General features: G+C 35.2%; 1 pseudogene; it reads left to right on the top strand.

Moving 5' to 3' along the window:
• The first annotated feature begins 622 nt into the window (after positions 1-622).
• The window catches only part of LOC123839246 (translocon-associated protein subunit alpha-like), a 28,721-nt pseudogene continuing 16,414 nt past the window's right edge, over positions 623-12,929 (top strand).

Raw genomic sequence — 12,929 nt, 5'->3', positions numbered from 1 at the left:
AGACCTCATTGTAGAATACTAAGAAAATAAGGTCTTCAGACAGCCAGTGGTCAGCAACAGGGCAATGTAAATAGGAATTTGAGGCAGGACGAGAAAGACTGACCATATTATGGGCCACTTTTAGCTCATTTTAATCCCCAAACAAGACTACAAGGTGTTATTGTATCCTGTTCCTTTTTTTCACAAATGAAAAAGTGGAGCTCAGAGAGGTTGTCATTTTTCCAAAATGTCTTGGTAATAAATGGTGCAGCTGGAATAGGATTCAGCTGTGTCTGCTCCAGACTCTGTACCCTTAACTATAGTGAGCATTGCCTGGAACTGGTCAGTGGGAGGGGCAGGCACAGCTCTGGAGCCAGGGTAGAAGCAGGGGCCACCAACACTGGGTTCTCCCTTGCATTCTCCCCTTTTCTGAATTGCTCAAGCCTAATCTCATCTATAGTCTCTTTAATTGCCTTCTAGAATTCCATAGAAGAGTGAACTTGGGAAAATGCCACTTTTTTTTTTATCATACTCTGATAGAGAATAATCAGTGTAGCATAAACAAAGTAACAAAATTTTGAAAATATGGATTCCATTTTCTTTTGGTCCCTCACTCATATATTACTGCATGAAGGTTAAAAGCATGACCATAGCATCAGACTACCGAATTCAAATCCCTACTGCATCATTTGCCACCTGTGTGACTTTAGGTAAGCTCTCTAGGTCTTAGTTTCCTCATCTGAAAAATGGGGATGATAAAAATGTCGACCTCATAGGATGGAGGTGATCGTTCAATGAGATAATGTATATAAAGCATATCTGGCTTAGAATGAGCACTTAATAAAAGCCAGCTATAGATTGCTTTACTAAAAAACCATTTTTAGAATCTAAAAACTTAGGTTGCTTATCTTCATATATGAATATAGAACATATTTATTTTTATTTTATAAAATATTTTACTGATCATTTAATGTAATAATAAAGCAGAATTTTAGAGACAAAGGGTAATTACATCTTTTAGCAAAAATTTTTTTTCAAGGGGCTGAGGATTAAAGTATAAATTGCACCATTTTAATGTGGGTATTTTCTCAAATTTAGAAATATTCTTAGGATTATAGGGGCCTGTGGTCTAAGTGACTAAGTATTGCAGTTTGGCTTAGATTGCCCAAGTTCAGTAAATCTAGACATTAAAGAGTGCTATATAAATTAATCTTGATTGATCTACAAAGGTATCTCTGCAACTTATGTCTTCTTAAAATCAGTTCCATTCTTTAACACCATTCCATTATGCTTTAGTATGTAGTTTAATGGTTTTTCCTTCCCAGTATAAAATATAAGCTAAGAAATAACATGCTTAAGGCAGCATTTTTGATCTGGCAGTCTTCAATTTTACAGTCAAGAATGTGTTCAACAAGCCAGAGATGTACAATTCCCCAAGCAGGTGAAAAAATGTGCTGGTGAGGGCTGACATGACAGTTTTCATACTATTTTCAATGCATGTCCTGTGCATCTGTTCTATATCTAGGAATATATTTTTATATTTTTTTTCCTAGAGAAAATTAAATAAGTTTTCTATGTTTAGTTTCCCAGTTATCATAAAATATGGAAAAGAAAATATATAAATTAAAGGCCAAGGAGATACTTATCTGAGTACAAAGCAGTAAAATTTCAAGGCTGGTTATAAACCTAGACAACTTTTGTCATCCTTACAAGTGTCTCTTCAAACAATGATGATATCACCACCCATAATGGGCATGGAGTAGAACCTTGTGTTTATTTTGTTTAAATTAATACATTCATTCATTTGTAGATAAATTTTGCAAGACTCTGAAGTCTCCTTTCAAATAAAGGCAATGAAAAATTAAGAACTCATTTAGTTGGCACTATAAGTTTTGCCTTGAATTTAACTGGATTCCAATTAAAACTCCAATCAGCTTAGAGATATGATACCCATTACAAGATGTCTTACTTTTAAATATTTTAACGACACCATTTTATACATATATAAATACAAGAAAACAGAGCCATATATTACTGTTTGATTATAATCTGAGGCTTTTAACAGATATTTAACATTTGTATAGACCACCCATGTGTTTGTAATTATTATTATATAAGTATTATTAAAAAGTATTATAACAGTCATTTATTTGTGATCTTTTGGAATTTTAATTAGTAAAGACAATTGAGTAAAAAATGCCCCTGCTACTCTATTCTAGTAAAACACTTCAGAAAGGAAAAATTTAACTAGAAAATAGGGCATAATCTTAATGATTTCTATGGACTGAATGTCTGTATTTCTTCAAAATTCATATGTTTAAGCTTAAATCCCCTATATCATGGCATTTGGAGGTGGGGCCTTCAGGAGGTGATCATGAGGGTGGAGCCTTCAGGAATACTATTAGTGACCCTACAAGGATATTCAGAGACCAGAGCTCTCTGCTCTCCACTATGTGAGAATATAACAAGAAGATGGCCATCTGCAAGCCAGCAAGCAGTATCTCACCAAATACTAGATCCACAGGAGTCTTGATCTTGGACTTCTCAGCCTCCAGAAATGTGAGAAATATGTGTTTGTTGTCTAAGTCACCCAGTCTATGGAGATTTGTTATAGTAGCCCAAACTGACTAAGACAATAATATTCTTTCAAAAGTATTCATTATTCTTCTCCTTGACTTCCTCTTCTCCTTCCTTTTCCCTCCATTTCCTTCCTTTGCCATCCTGAGTAATTCAACCATAAAGACATTAGATGGGGCAGGCAAGATGAACATCCACTTGGGGAAAAGGGGTAGAATGCATGGAGTGACAAGGCCTAAGGAGGGTGATGAGGGATAAGATTAGAGTTTCAGAAACAAACAGGGTGAGAAGGGCATCCATGCTGGAAGGTGACCTGGTATAGGATGTCATAGTTCAAACAAGATGAGGTGAGGCAAAGCAGAAAGAAAGGAAGTCCAGTGTGGTGAATTAAACACCAAGCAGGGTGAGGAGGACATCTGCCAGGGAGGCTGCCTAGCACAGTGTGACAGAACTAGGCAATTTGAGGAAGACAGCCATGAGGGGTAGGAGCTGGCCAGGAATGGGGCACCAGAACCCAAGAAGGGTGGGGGAGGTCACGCACATTGGAGAACAGCCTGGCACAAGGAGTTGGAGCCTGGGTAGAATGAGGACATGTGGGTGGGGGGAAGGGGGCTACAGAGCCATTGGAAATTTATTACATATGGGGGAAGTGATCAAACAAACACATCAAAGATAATGGGAGCCAACTTCTTCAGTATAAGAAAAGAGAGTTATAAATACAGAATGTGAGAAAACTAGAATATAATCTACAGGGTTGAATCAAAATAGGTAGAATCGGGCCAGGTTTTCAACAGCTGGCTAACTAGATAGAGACATAGTAAGAAACATACATGCATGTGTGTGTGTATGTATGTGTCTGTGTGTGTGTATGTCCACTGAGAGGGCCTGAGAACAGTGATATCCCAATAGCAATGAGCACACCTAGTGCGAGATCTTGCTTTCTAAATACTATTCCTCAATAAAGGAACCAGGGATCCTTGGAAAAATAGTTGATAACAAGGCTGAGGTAGGGAAAGTGAAGATGAATGTGTAACATTTTGTCCAGAAAGCAAAGATATGCTTATAGAATGATAGGGACATGTCAAAATGACACAGAAGCCCCCTTGGAAAATCTAGGAATATCTTAGCATAAAAAAAAAATAATAATAATAATTGAATATAACTTATTAAATAGGAAACCATGAGTCCATATAGATATAAATAGATAAATAAAAATTTTTTTGAAATTTAACAACAAATGGGATATTTGCATAGTTTCAACATACTTCTCCACAAAATACTTATTAATTACAAAGGTGTGCAGAAAGTACCTTCAGAATGGAGAAGTTTAACAGATAATACCTTTAGTCAAATGATGAAAGTGAGCAAAATTGTGTACCACCTGTATCACCAAATCTGATTATAATGAAACATCTGAGAATCCTGCAGTGAGTGGCATTCTTCAAAAGAGTGGTATTCTGTAATCTTCAAAAGTGTCAGGGTCACAAAAGAAAAAAATAAATAAAATTTAATTTAAAAAAGGGAGGAGAAACTATTCCAGATTAAAGGAGACTAAAGGGACATAACAAGCAAATGTAATCTGTGATTCTTAACTGGATCCCTTTTCTAAAAAGGCTATAATTAGCAATTCTGGCAAAATTTGAATGAGATCTGAGCATTAGATAGTAATACCAATCTTAATTTCTCAATTTTGATATTTATATTATATTATATATGAATATAAATTTATATTTATATTATTATATTATGTTGAATAATGTTCTTGTTAATAGAAAATGCATATTAAGTATTTGAGGCTGTAATGCTCTATGCTAGGAATGAAGAGAATATAATTTAATTCCCCTCATTATTAAATCTTAAATTCCACTTTCCACTACATTCCTCCTGTATATTGAATTTTCTTTATGTCCAGGGAAGTCCTATTACAGATTCATTATGGAAAAATTCACATCTAGACAAAATAATTTTCAGCCTTCATTTCTCATCAGGTTAATAGTAGTCTTCCTTCATGGTCTCTTTCTTAAGGAAAGAGATTAAGGAGAAAGGGATTGTGGAGAAAAATTAAAATAATATAAAATATACGTTAATCTTTTTTTAAAAATGTGGACAACAGTACTCTTTTGGCTTGTCTCCTATGCCTATGGTTTGAGTTAAACAAGTGACAGGGATTAAGAAGCACACTTGTGATGAGCAGCAGGTGATGTATAGAATTGTTGAATCTCTATATTGTACACCGGAAACTAATATAACACTATGTGTTAACTAACTGGAATGAAAATAAAAACTTAAAAAAGGTAAAAAAAAAAAAAATTTCACAAATTAAAAAAAAAAATTAATAAAACAAAATTATTTTCAAACTGACCACACAGAACAGTTGAATCAAGCCAAGAGCTCCCCAACACCATCACTGTACCACTGTGCTATATGTTCAGCTAAATGTGACTATGGAGGCTTTAGTTGAAAGAACCCGAACTTCTGAGTTAGACACACCTAGAATTGAATTCTGGCTTTGTTATCATTGGGCAAAATACAAAAAAAAACCCTTAACTTCCATTTCCTCCATTTGAAAAAATTACCAAAATGAGATCCAGCTCAAAAGGTTGTGATAAGAATTTAAAGAAATAATGTACCTATAAAAAAAGAAAGGTGCATAAAAGTTCTCTTTAAATAGTTGCTACTACCATTTTTATTCTCTCCCAGGTACATAGAAGATTCTCATTTAAATAGTTGCATTACTATTACTATATTCTCCCCATCTTTTTCTAATATACCTGCCTGTTCTGAATAATTTTTAACTCTTTCCAGCTACATATTCATGAATAGTAGATTAATGGAAAAACTTCTTTTTCAACTGTCTTTAATTCTTTGTGCCCCTAATATTGCTCATTATAATGACATATTTATGACACATGGTCTCCTAGAGAAGATAAGATGGGGAAAATGAGGGGCTTTCCTGAGGACAGTTGGGAGAAAGGCATGGCCAAGCTTTGGTTTCTGAAAGATGATGCCAAGTTTCTGATGTGTGGACTATTTGCTCTCACGTCTGTTAAAAATTAATGCTGCGTGTATGTTATGTCATTGGAATAGATTCTTTTCATTAATGGACATATTCATATACATAGAAAATCAATGGTTTTAACAAGTTCTTGAGAAAGCAGAGGTGCAAATGTTGATATGTTGATGTGGATATTTTAAAAGAGTTCTAGACAGATGGAATTTAGGTTCCTTTTAACTTCTTGGCCAGTATTCCTTGTCACGGCAGACATACTGATGCACTAATCTTGTCATATGTCCCAACAGATTTGGTTAACTCTTCAATAAAGAGAATGAGCAATCTTGCCATTGAGGAAGCAAATTTTGCATAATGACTAAAAGTATGGGCTTTGTCTTCAGATTACCCTAGATTCAAATCTCATCTCTATCTCTTTACTATCTATATGATTAAGTAAGTCAACTGAGTACTGATTTCTTCAGCAATAAAATGGACATAATGATAGCAAGCTCATGGGGGTAAGTGTTCTCTCATTTCACACTTACTGATTATACTTAGCACACTATTAGGCACATGGCCATCGCTCAACACATTGCAGTAGTTCCAGCTGTTCTTTTAATTGTTCATAGAAGATAATGGGATAAGTGGGGAATCAGTCATCTAGCCAGGTTTGAAATCCAGAAACCCATTTTATGGTAATTCTCAACCACAAGTTCTTGAAATAGCAGGTAGACCGTAAAGGTATAATACAATTTAGTTAACACATCCATGGAATAGAGGAGAGAATCTAAGTCCCTAGGTACTCTTAACTGGTGCTCTAACCATTCACTATTACAAATAAAAAGCAACTGTTGTCTCTGCTCCTAAGATAAGAGTCTAAAGAATGTAAATGGCCACAGGTATTTTTTAGGTGGACAGACTCTTGGTATTTTGAATGCACAGAGCTGGTACAGTTTCTTCAGCACTGAGGCCCTAATTGAGTCTGTAGATATCTTGTCTGGAAACTTTAAAAATTGGTTGGCTTGGTAACCAGGAAATGGTGATTATTTTGCAAACCTTAAGTCAGGCTTTCAGCCAATGCCCATCTACAATAGTGAATGGTTAGTGCACCAATCCTTAAAGCCTGAATACAAGCCATAAACTAAAATGCCAGGCAATAGCCAGGGACTAGCACTGTGTGATCAATAGCCCCAGTCCTGGTAGATTTCCAGCCTTAATATTCTGAGCCTGTTGCAAAAACAGCAGCAAGAAATCTGTCATTGGGACATGCTAGGTCAGGTTCATCTGCTGAAAGGCTGATGATTAATGTAAATATATCAGTCAAGGAAGTAAGTGCTTTATTCTGGCAATTCTTCTGAAATACATGGTAAGAGATTCAACAGAAACATGGAAGGAAAACATGGAAGCAGAAACAACTTTGAATTTCTTCCTGAAAGAGGGGCCAAATGATGTTGCTCATCACATCTCAAGCCAGAGAAAGTTTTTACTGGATAAAGGCAGTTACCATCTGGCTACCCTGGGCCACATCTCAGTCAGACCACCAAACGGTGCAATAATCTTGCCAAAACCTAAGTAAACTAAGAACAAGTGTCCTCCTTAGCATCACAGAAGAGTTTAGAAATAATTAAAACTAGTGTTTTCTGTGTCACCTATAAAAGGTAACACCAATATGGAACTTCAGCATCATCCAATCTAGCAAGAGGGGGCAGAAACAACATTAACTTCTCTGGAGTTACCAGTCTAATTTTGGAAATAATTTAACATAGATTAAGTACAATGATGACTGACAATCTCACTTACAAAAGTGTATTTTATTCAATATTTCATTATTCCCTTTTATAGATTTTATTTTTAAACTATTTTTATTGTTCTATTTAATAAACATTTACATAGCATTTACTTTGCCAGGTATTTCTAAGCCCTTTACAAATATTAGCTCATTTCCTCCTTTAATAACTTTAAGAAATAGATACCCTTATTAACTTCATTTTACATATGAGGGTATTGGCAGTGGTGTGGTTTGAGTTTCTAAAAGAGTTTCTAAAATCAGTGAAATAAAAATACTCAAGAAGACTCTTGATTTCTCTAAAAATTAACATTCTAAAATGCAAAAAGGAAAACAGCATTCTTATCAGCATAAAACAGGCCCAAGAATCTAAAGCCCAGAGTATAAAATACCCCAGAAAAGCTGTTATAATGCCAAGTCCTGGTTATTTTTTTTTTTAAAGATTTTATTTATTTATTTGAGAGAGAGAGAATGAGAGAGAGCATGAAAGGGAAGAGGGTCAGAGGGAGAAGCAGACCCCCAGCTGAGCAGGGAGCCCGATGTGGGACTCGATCCCGGGACTCCAGGATCATGGCCTGAGCCGAAGGCAGTTGCTTAACCAACTGAGCCACCCAGGTGCCCCCAAGTCCTGGTTATTTTAATGGCATACTTTTCAACTAAAATTTGGTAAGGTAGATTCAAATGACAAATAGCTTTACACTCACTACCCATTTCCCCTTCTAGCATTCGTGCTCCCTCTCTCTCTCTCTTCCTGTCTTTGTTTTCTTCCATGCCTTGCTTCTCTCAGACTCCCTAAAAGAAGTAATTATCAGAGGACTTTTCTCCCTCTGATAAACTGCAGGGGCTAATAAAGAGATTGGGAAGAGGGGTACAATATATGAAAGGACTTAACTTCAAAGGCATAACACATCAAAGTGACTTGCCAGGAAGTCAGGAGATGTTGCTGAACTAAGCTGGGGCAGCTTCCTTCTCCTCTCACCTCCTTGCTCAAACCACCACTCAGGGGAAGACTCCACAATGGAAGGTATTTCTTTTTTTTTTTTTTTTTAAGATTTTATTTATTTATTCATGAGAGACAGAGAGAGAGAGAGGGAGAGAGGCAGAGGGAGAAGCAGGCTCCCAAGGAGCAGGGAGCCCGATGCGGGACTCGATCCCAGGACCCTGGGATCATGACCTGAGCCGAAGGCAGATGCTTAACCATCTGGGCCACCCAGGTACCCAATGGAAGGTATTTCATAGCCCCAGCCGTCTGCCTCCCTCTGCACCAGCTGGGGAGAGTGATAGATTTATAGCAGGTGTCACATCTTTTATTTTGATTAAGTAAATGCTCTCAATAGATATCACTGAATAATATTATCACCTATTTCTCTTGGGGTTTCTTTCTCTTTCTTGAAGTATTTGACAGTAGTTTTCAATTTAGGTAGCATAAATGCAAGAAGGATTTCTGCCAGTGTAGCCTAGTGTGTTGAGTGATGACTAACAGATGAATCATCTGTGATGTCATCAAAAGTGTATTATTGAAGCTGCAACAACACATTTTATAAGAAAGGAAACAAATGAGCTAAAAAGAACCTATCATGCTACAAAACCAAATGAAGGCTTTAGCTTCAAAATTGGGCAGTGTTGACAATATAACATATATCCAGATGGAAACTGAAAGGTTCTGATTGTCACACCAATTATTTCAAACATATGGGCTTATGTTGTCACATAAATGAAGCATTTGGATGCTTCTCTTTGTCACTTTTCATCCATATCTTAGCTATACTTACGTAATAACCTCAGAATTGTTTATGAGTCTGTCTTTCTCCTTAGTACCAAGGTCTGTTACCCATTTCCCTTTGCATCCTCTCCACTTCTCAGCCCTAGCCCTGTCCACAAGAGGGATGAATAACACAGAGAAAATGTAAACGAAGACCTTTGTGTGCAGCTCTTTCATGGCTTGAAGTTGATCTGGAAGACAATGCTTTGGCATGCATTGTCTAATTCCAACAGGACAGCCCATTTCATGTCAAACTTGAGAGGATTTTTGCTAACAGTTTGCTTTGCATCTTATCTTTCTAAGAATGTGAATTGGAATTATAAGCAGTTGATGGCAACAAAAGTCTATGCTACTTTTTACTCAGTCTACCAACTACGTGATTCCATAGTACAAACAAAGTAATAGGAAAGAATTTAGGGACAAAATATCTTCTCTATGTCTTTGAAGACTGAAACGTATGACTGACTCATGCCCAATGTTATGTTTAAGGACTTAGAAAAATCCAACATTAGACTTTTAGTGCTATCATCATTTTACAGCTGCTGCTAAAACCTGTATTTTTCTAAACCTCCTATAGCTTTGGATTTACAGGGCTATCTACAATAGAGATTTACTTCCTAATGTGTTCAAAAACTGTAATAAACCACTACTATTGTCAGCTGAAAAGCCCAGAACCTAGTGCAGAGTCTGTTTCTTTTCCTTTGCTTCTTAAGACAAAAAAAAAAAAAAAGTGCTAATCAAATTATATGGTCGTGTCATTTGGCATAGAAAAAGCATTTGACAGAATCCAATACCACTCATAATAGAAACTCTCAGTAAGTTAGGAATAGAGAGTTGTTAACCTCAACTTGATAAAGAACATCCACAAAAAACCTATGCTAACATCATACTTAATGATGAAAGGCTGAATGCTTTCCCTGTAACATCAGCAAGGTAAGGATGTTTGACATCTACTCTCACCACTCTTATTCAATATACTACTGGAAATTCTAGCCACTGCAATAAGGCAAAAAAAATAAAAGGCATATAAATTGGAAAGAAAGAAATAAAACTGTCTCCCTTTGCATGTAACATGGTTATCTACAAAGAGAATCCCAAGAAATCTACAAAAATAATCCTAGAACTAACAAATGAGTTTGTTCAATAAGGTCAAAAGATAACAAATCAACATAAAAAATCAATCACATTTCCACATACTAACAACAAACATGCAGAAACCAAGATTAAAATTGTTCCAAAGGAAATTAAGTACTTAGGTATATTCAAAACACAGCATGTACAGGATCTATATACCGAAAATCACAAAATACTGATGAAATTAATCATGTCCTAAATAAATGGGGAGACACACTGTCTTCATAAATTGGAAGACTCCACATGGTAAAGATATCAATTCTTCACTAGATCTATAGATTTAATGTAATGTCTATGCCTATCAAAATCCTATTGAAAATTTTTTGTAGGCATAGCAAGTTTCTTAAAAAATTCATATAGAAAGGCACAGGTCTTAGAATAGCTAAAACAACTTGACAACAAAGAACATAGTGGAAAAAATCACTCTGATATTAGTGTTTATTATATAGCTATAATAATCAAGACAGCACAGTCAGTGGAGGGACAGAATCATAGATCAATGGAATAAAATAGAGAACCCAGAGATAGACTCACACAAATATGCTCAACTGATTTTTAACAAAGGTACAGAAGTAATTCAGTGGAGGAAGAAGAGCCTTTTCAATAAATGGGGCTGAAAATAATGGTGCCTCCAATCACAAAATGTGAATCTCAACCTAAACTTTACTTCTTATAAAAAAAATAACTTAAAATGGATCATAAACTTAATTGTGACCCATTGGACTTGTGTAAATATAAAACTATAAAACTTTAAAGGGAAAAAAGAGAAAATCTTCAAGATCTAGGACAAAGCAAAGATTTCTTAAACTTGACAGGAAAGCACAATCCGTGAAAGGGAAAATTGATAAATTGGACTTCATCAAACTAAAAAATGCTAACCATACAATAAAAGGTTGATAAATTCTACTACATAAAAATGAAGAATAATGATACATTACAAAGCATCCTAAAGAACGTGAAAAGGTAAATCAAATACTGGGAAAAGATATTTATCCACATTAATATCCAAAATATATTAAGAACTAATTCAAATGAAATTTCTAAGTCAGGCAACTCAAAATAAAATGGTCAAAACTATGAAGAGGTAATTTTATGGAAGAGAAAATACTAAAAGCCCAATAAACTGAGAAAGAAGTCTAACTTGGTTAATAATAAGGGAAATGAACATGATACCACAACAAGATAGTATTTAACATTCATTAGATTGGGAAAAAGTTATGTCTGATACCAACAAGGCTTGGAGACAACATGAAGCAAAGGATATTCTTATACACAGCTGGTAAGGGTATGAATTAATACAGCCTCTTCAAAAATAAATTTGGCACATTTTAGTATGGATAAATATGTGCATACCCTTTGTCTTTGCATTTCCACTTTTGGGCATACACTTGGAAGAAACTCTTGCCCATGTACATCAGAAGGTATTTCCATGAATATCAGTAAAAACAGTGTGCTTTACAGCTAATTTTTTTAATTAAAAAAAATAGCTTCCATATCCATCTAAAAGAAAATAGATAAATAAATTTTGAAAAATGCAGTGGAATATGATATAACGATGAAAATGAATAGGACTAGAAGCTATCACGTGAAAGGATCCTAGAAACATAATGTCAAGTCAAAACATCAAACAGAAGACTGAACATAGTATGAAATCATTTTGAAAAAACTAAAAAACAAGAATTGCCTAGAGATACTTACATATGTGATGAAACTAATAATCATTTTGAAAAAACTAAAAAACAAGTAAAGAATTGCCTAGAGATACTTACATATGTTATGAAACTAATTTTTTAATTACATTAATGTTACATTAGTTTCAGGTGTACAACATAGTGATTCAACTTCTCTATATGTTATGCTATGCTTACCACAAGTATAGCTGCCCTCTGTCACCATACAATGTTATTATAATACCATTGACTATATTCCTTATGCTATACCTTTTATTCTAATGGCTTATTCATCCCATAACTGGGAGCCTACCCCCCTTCCCTTTCACCTATTTTGTCCATCTCCCTATCCCTCTTCCCTCTAGCAACCATCAGTTTGTCCCCCGTATTTATAGGTCTAATTCTGCTTTGTGTTCATTTGTTTATTCATTTGTTTTGTTTTATAGATTCCACATAGGAGTGAAATCATATGGTATTTGTCCTTCCTGGTCTAAAATAAGGGAAAAGCAAACAGGACGAAAGATCTGGAAGGAACACATAGGAAAGTCCAAAAAGCCTAGAAACGTCTTAGTTCTTAAATTGGGAATGGATTCAAAGTGTTTATGTTATCTTGCTTTATAACCTTCATGTATCATGCATATGATCCTTCCTTATATGAATCAAATATTACAAAATCAAATTTCTAAAAAATTAAACGTTAAGGGGACAATTAAGAATAAAGAATAAAATGTAGACTTGCAATATAAATTTCCTAGTAATCATTTCAGTAAAATGACCTTTAATGCAAGCACATATTTGAGTGGAAAGAACACTGTTTTTTGAGTTTAATAATATTTGGCCCAGGGAATCGCAAGTATGTGGCAAGAGTTTGGGCAAGAGCTACACATTCAGCTTCCTCCTCCATAAACGAGAATAATTGCATCTACCTCACAAGCATATCGTAAGGTTGAACTGCGAAATAACACAAGAACAGCTAGCACAGAATCCGCTCAGGAAGGATACAATGTGTTCAGTCCATAGTAGCTATAA

The sequence above is a fragment of the Mirounga angustirostris genome, unplaced genomic scaffold (genome assembly GCF_029215605.1).
Source record: "Mirounga angustirostris isolate CCGP_5_RB_7025 unplaced genomic scaffold, mMirAng1.0.hap1 SCAF_3, whole genome shotgun sequence".
NCBI lineage: Eukaryota > Metazoa > Chordata > Mammalia > Carnivora > Phocidae > Mirounga > Mirounga angustirostris.
This window is presented reverse-complemented; position numbering and strand designations above follow the sequence as displayed.